This window comes from Cyrtonyx montezumae, unplaced genomic scaffold (assembly GCF_038088225.1).
Source record: "Cyrtonyx montezumae isolate F1298 unplaced genomic scaffold, pur_monq_1.0 scaffold_6, whole genome shotgun sequence".
Taxonomy (NCBI): domain Eukaryota; kingdom Metazoa; phylum Chordata; class Aves; order Galliformes; family Odontophoridae; genus Cyrtonyx; species Cyrtonyx montezumae.
In genome coordinates, this window is record NW_027072067.1 from 15770497 (window position 1) to 15776496 (window position 6000).

At 57.8% G+C, this 6000-nt stretch overlaps 1 protein-coding gene across 7 annotated transcripts in view; it reads right to left on the minus strand.

Annotated features, from left to right (window-relative positions):
* FOXP1 (forkhead box P1) overlaps positions 1-6000 on the minus strand; it is a 335216-nt gene extending 329216 nt beyond the window's left edge. For 3 of the 7 annotated variants that reach the window (XM_065749246.1, XM_065749247.1, XM_065749237.1), the window contains exon 1: positions 4153-4238. The gene's annotated coding sequence lies outside the window, so the exon portion shown is untranslated. Of the gene's footprint in view, positions 1-3485; positions 4054-4152; positions 4239-4486; positions 4605-5228; positions 5312-5985 lie in introns of those variants that run through there. The other 4 variants (XM_065749241.1, XM_065749239.1, XM_065749238.1 and 1 more) reach the window with 4 other exon arrangements.

A 6000-nucleotide genomic window follows, 5' to 3' on the forward strand; every position in this document is an offset into this window, starting at 1 on the left:
AAGGGACAAAGCCCCCAGTTAGTTTTACCCCCAGAACTCCACTACCTGTCCAACGCAAGTAAACATCAGATGATACGAGCCCCATTCCAGTCTGTCTGTCAATGTATTTACAGGGCTCAACTGTACTTCTGCTTTTAATTAAAACTTCACATACATACTTTAATGTAATTTAAATAGATTATTAGTTGTCAGAATATAGCATAAATTTTGTTTACGATTTAGTTACTTTAAGTACTGACGTTGAGGAAACTCATTTAACCCCCTGACTGAGTGTCATTACGTGTTGAGATGAGACTCCCAAAGAGCTTCCACTGCCCTTTGCACTCTGCAATAATCTTAAATTACTACAACTTAATTGCAATTCCAAGGCACTAAAATAGGGATGCTCTAAGAACAGCACAGGAAGGGTCAGTGAAAGGAGAAAAATTATTCAGTCCTCCTCAGGTACCAGACAGGAAAAAAAAATGCATTCTGCTCTTCTGTTTTCTCATTTGCCATAGAACGCTGCCTTCACTTACGGGATGGTGCTGAACAAAAAGTTATCAGGGCTACTTGGGATCCTTATCTCTCACACACGGCCACTGCGCACATGCATGGAAGAGATGCCAGGTGATGAGAAATAGAAAACCCCTGAGCGTGTTTGCTGCAGCAGAGTGAATATTTCCTTGGCTCTGTGTAGGCTGCACGCTGAAGTCAGAAACAAGAGTACACTGATCAACAGATACCTGAGCTCCTAAGACAGGACAGTTTACAGCCCCCTTTCAACACCAGACACAGCTTTTCTTTATATTAGTGGACTACTGAGCTCCCCCAGTTAGGCTTCCCTAACAACCCCAGCTCCCGTGATGCCAGCTGATGCCAGCTGCAGTGGGACCACAGGGCTGTGCTGGGAGAACTGAGAGCAGTGCCCGTGGGAAGAAGGAGTCACCCAGTGAGGACGTGGCCAACGGGAACGCGATCCGGATCGTGACTCAAAGCACAGCACTTACGCACATCTCCAAAGGCAAGAAGAACTGCAAGCCCCTCTGTGCCCTTGTGAGCATTTGGTAAAGTTTTGCTGCCAGGACCTCCGCCAACAGCCGCAGACATGCTGCTGAGCTCCAGTACGCAGTGTTTCTGAGCCCCCTTTGGCACATGCTGCCAGCTCTCGGTGCTCCCACCGCTGTGCTCATGGGTGCAAGGACATGTGGGATCAGGGGGACAGAAACTTGTGACAACCTGAGCCGGGATACAGGTCCAGGCCCTGCAGCCACGGCATAACTCCACACCCAGAGCTGTGCCACACTGTTGCAGTCCCAATCCTGCCCCCAGCCAGGGACTCCCACTGTGACACTGCTATGACACCACCAGCCGAGCAGAAGGCCTGAGCATAGCAGCAAGGAATCCTAGCCACAAGAAACCCCAGCTAGGAGCCCCGGCTCGCTGCCTCTCCCCCAGCCCTGCCTCAGCTGCAGGAAACATCTCCGCTCGGTGCCTTGAAGTTGCAATTAAATTGTTGTAATTTAAGATTATCATGAGAGCAAAGGGCAGCGGCAGCTCTCCGGCAGACTCCTCTCACCACTTAATGCTGCTCAGTCTGGGGGTTAAATGAGCTTCTTTAGTATAAGTACCTTAAAGCAAGTGAATCGTAAACAAAATTTATACTATTTCCTGACAGCATATAATCTATTTAAATTTATTAAAGCTTCTCTGAGAAAATTTAAGATGACAGAAGTATCATTATGTCCTATAAATAACCGGATGGCCTTGCAGAAATAACTGTACTTTACATGCATCCCCTACATACGTGTGAGCATACGTTATTTCATTCCATACACAAACACACGCTCGAAAGATACTCCTCCAAAGGAGCGACACGACCCGGCCAAGCCACAAGCACGAAGAGCACAGCACGCTGAGCCGCACGCCGTGAGCCCACCTTTTTACTGCCACCCCTTCCTCCCTAATTTTTACAATACCGTGAAACAGGGATAATCCTGGAGCGCATCGCATCGCGGACGGGAACACGAAGGTGAGCCCTTAAGCAAAGGTGATGCTCGGCTCCAGAGCAGTGCTGCAGCCCTCTCCACGCAGCGATGCCCCACGCACAGCTGTGCCCGGCGTCCTGCCCGCTCCCAGAGCTGCAACCGACTGCGGCACCAAACGCTCATAGCGGTTCGAAAACACGCCACGTTACCCCGAACAGCTGAACAGCATACGTGTGCGCGTGGAGCACACGCACTTTTTATTGTCTAATTAAAGTATGCGCCGTAAAAAAAAGTACAGGCTCTGTAAGTTACGCAGGATGGTTATGAAACCTTACCTTATAAAAGCATAAAGTACTTATTGTGTGATCTGCACTGCTCATTAAAGGAGTACTTCTGGGGAAAGGTTTTGGGTACCTTCATTCGTCAGTGGATGCGCGCTCGGTCTGCGCCCTGGTCACACACAGCAGGGTAAAGCCTTCTCTTCCCATTCACAACAGCTACTTCCATTGTTTTAGGACACTCAGAACAGAAACAGAGCAGGAATGAAACAGGGGCTTTCCTGGGGAGTTTGCACTGAGGTGTCTGATCGCAAACACGGAAGCGTACGGCATCAAAAATAACCCCGAAGTGCACCGGTGACATCTGACTAACGCTTACACTGAAACACACCTCGAAGCAAAACCCATGGTCGGCTCACAGCCCCGGCTACAAATTTCACTACCAAAAAACAACACCGGAGTGCAACTGCACATTCCCTGCACAGCCCCGATGCCAGGTGACACCGCGCTCTGCACCAGGCAGCTCCAGCCAGGTGTCACCGGGCACTGCAACTTCCTGCGCTCGGGGATGCGGTCGCACAGCGTGCAACGCCGCATCGCCACCCAACTCCTCCACCACGCACCAGCACCGAGCTCACACGCCGAGAAAAACATACCCGTGTTTCCTTCCAGAGATGCAGAAATCGGAACCGAATTCCACACAACTTTTTGGCTGTTTTGAACATTACTGGAAATGCCACTCTCCCCTGCAGCTCTGGACGGCAGAAACAAAACCAGATCCTCCAGCCCTCTCCAAGTGCATACAACCCTCAAAAAAATAATAGCAATAATTTAATCATAATAAAGCCAGCCCTGCCCGTACACTGACCTAACTTCACACCCAACGCCGCACGCAGCAGCCGGCCTCGCTGGGAAGGGCAGTGCTCTTCCCCTCCATGTTACCCTCTGGATTCCCAACAAAGAGCAGCACTGGTAAGAGCCCGGCTGTGCCCCGCTGCAGCGCCCGGCGCTCCCAGCCAGGCGGCTCTCACAACAGCCCAGCAGCAGCTCCGTTTGATCTCTCCTGCCTGCCTTAATCTGGGTTGTCAAGGTTCACTTGTTGGAGGCTGTTTACTTTACTTTTTCCCAAAAAAAAAAAAAAAAAAGTGATTTTTTTTTTCTTTCTGTCTCACATACAATGACTAATCCAGAGACTAAGGGGGAAGAATGCTGCCAGTGCGAGACGTTAAAGCTACAATACCTTTTTGCAATGAGATTTTAGCCGACACCTTTTGAATGGTGACTAGTGAAGAGCTTCCTCCCCCAGCGCCCTGCTCCATTCACTCTGGCGGGGAGACAGCACAGGGAAGGGAATTGGAGCGGAGGACCGAAGCTGGCAGCCCCGATTTCCCCCTTGTCCCCCAAGATTTGGTCGCAAAGACGCACAGCACCTCGTTCCCTGCTTCGCTGCTTTAGGGATCTCTCCAACTTACACGAACACGGGGCTGCTCAGCGCTGACACCAACTGCAGAAATAAGAACCGAGCGCAGCGCCCGCTTCCCTCCGCCTAAATTAAAGCAAATCACAGAGAGCAGCACGAGCGGCAAGTTTCTTCGATGACAGACTCGAAAGTTTGGCTCGGCGAGAGCCTGGCCCCAACGGCACGGCACGGCAGGTAAAGCAGCGCTTGGAAAGCGGCACGGGAAGGACGCAGCCCCGGAGAGCGGCGGTGACCCGGAGCCCTCGGTACGGCCGCAGCCGGGCAGATTGAAAATGAAACCTCCAACTTAGCAGCGCGCAACTTGTGCCGCTGCTCCGGGAGAGAAGCGGCGGTGCGGGGCCCAGGGGGGGCAATGGGGGGGGGGGGGGGGCGAAGGAGGAGAGGGTATTTAAAAAAAGAGAGAAAAAAAAAAACGCAGTAATCTCACTCGGTTTGATTCAGCCAAAGCGATTAAAATCATGGCATGCCAAGCGGCAGAAGGAAGGCTCTCGCTACAATCGATGCGCTCCACCGCCCTCTCCGCGCGGGCCCCGCCGATGAAGTCCGCAACAGTTCCGCGGGGGGTGCGCCCCGCGCAGCGCTGCCCGAACGCTGTGGGGCTGCTTTCTATCGCTTCGGATTTTTTTTTTTTTTTTTTTTGGGGGGGTGAAGGGGTGGGGGGGGAGAAGAGGCGCGGATACGCCGCTCGGACTCCGCCTGCAGCGCGCAGCGGCGGGGAAGGGCTGCGCGGCGCTGCGCGGGGCGGAACGGCCGCTACTTACCGGGCGTCCCCGGCTCCGCGGCGCTGAGGCTGCGCGGAAGAACGAGAGGGGCAGAGGGATGCGCGCACCGCACCCGCGCAGCGCCGAGATGCGCTGGGTTGAGGAGGCGCGGGTGTTTATTCAAACACTTCGTCTCCGGGAGAAGGAAGAAAAAAAAAAAAGAAAGAAAGAAAGAAAGAAGGGGGGGGATGGGCGCAACGGGCCCCAGGGACGCGGAGTGGGGGAGGATGCGCGGCGCGGAGCTGAGCGTCCGCGGAAGGCAAAGCGCGGGCGGAAAGCCGCAACAGGTGCCGAGGGGGAGCGGGGCCCGGCGAAGGGGGGGGGAGCGGCCCCGCCGCAACTTCTTGCCCCGAGTGCCGAAGTTGGGTTTTGCGCGTCCCTTTGCGCGGCGGCGCGGGGGTACCCGGCGGAATGCGCGCAGACAACGCGGAGGGGCGGGGGGGGTGGGGGGGGAGCATCCCACTGCGCGGAGGGCGCGCGCAGCACGGGGCCGCCTTTGGTTTTTTCGGGGGGGGGGGGGGGGGGGGGGAAGTTTGCAAAGTGGGCGGGCGGGGGGTGCAGGCGGCTGCGCGGCCCGGGGGCGGGGGCTCCGCGGGCGCGCACCGCCGCCTCCCGGTACCGGCGGTAAAGGGATAGGGGGGGGGTGGGGGGGGCGGACACGTGGGGCCGGCGGCGGCGGCGGCGGCAGAAGTGCAACAGCCCCGGGAGGAGCGGGGAAAGTGTCGGGGGACGGCGGACTCACCCGCAGCGCTCGGCCTGGCCCCAGCCCAGCACGGCGCGGCCCCGGGGCGGGCGGCGGCGCGGAGCGGCTCGGGGCTGCCTCTCCGTCCCGTCCCTCCCTCCCGTCCCTCCGGCACGCCGAGCCCGTGCGGCGCGGCGCGGCGGCGGCGGCGTGCTCCGCCGCTCGGTAAATAACAATAGAGCGCTCCGCTCCTCTCCGCTCCGCTCCGCTCGGGGCCCCGCACGCCGCCCCGCGCCGCGCCCCCGCCCCGCGGCCCCCCCCTCCCCGCCCCGCGCAGCCCCGCGCCGCCGCTCGCTCCGGGCGGGCTGGGGGCGGCCCGAGCCACCCCCGCGGAGGGAGATGTTGTTATTTTTTGCTGTTGTCAGTCTCTGACGTCACATCCACCTGCTGGGTAAACAAGGCTCGGTGCAGGGGAAAAATGGGGGGGGGGTTGGGGGGAGGAATAATAATAATAATAATAATAGAAGCGGGGTGGGGGTTGCAGAGCTCGGAGGGCGATGGCTTGCGGAGCGAGGGGGGGCGGCCGCGCGGGGAAGGCGAAGCGATGCGCAGCGCTGCGCGGGTTTTGCGTGGGGGCAGGCGCAGGGCAGCGCCGCATCCTCGGGCCCGCAGCAACTTTTCGTTCCCCCCAACCTCCCCCCCTTCCGCACGCCGCGCAGTCCCGCACGCTGCGCGGATGGCTTTAGGGGGGTGGGGGGGGGGGAGGGGAAAAGGGCCAGGGGGTTAGGCCCGCGGGTACACGCGCGTCCCTCCTTACCTGCGCGGAGAGGCG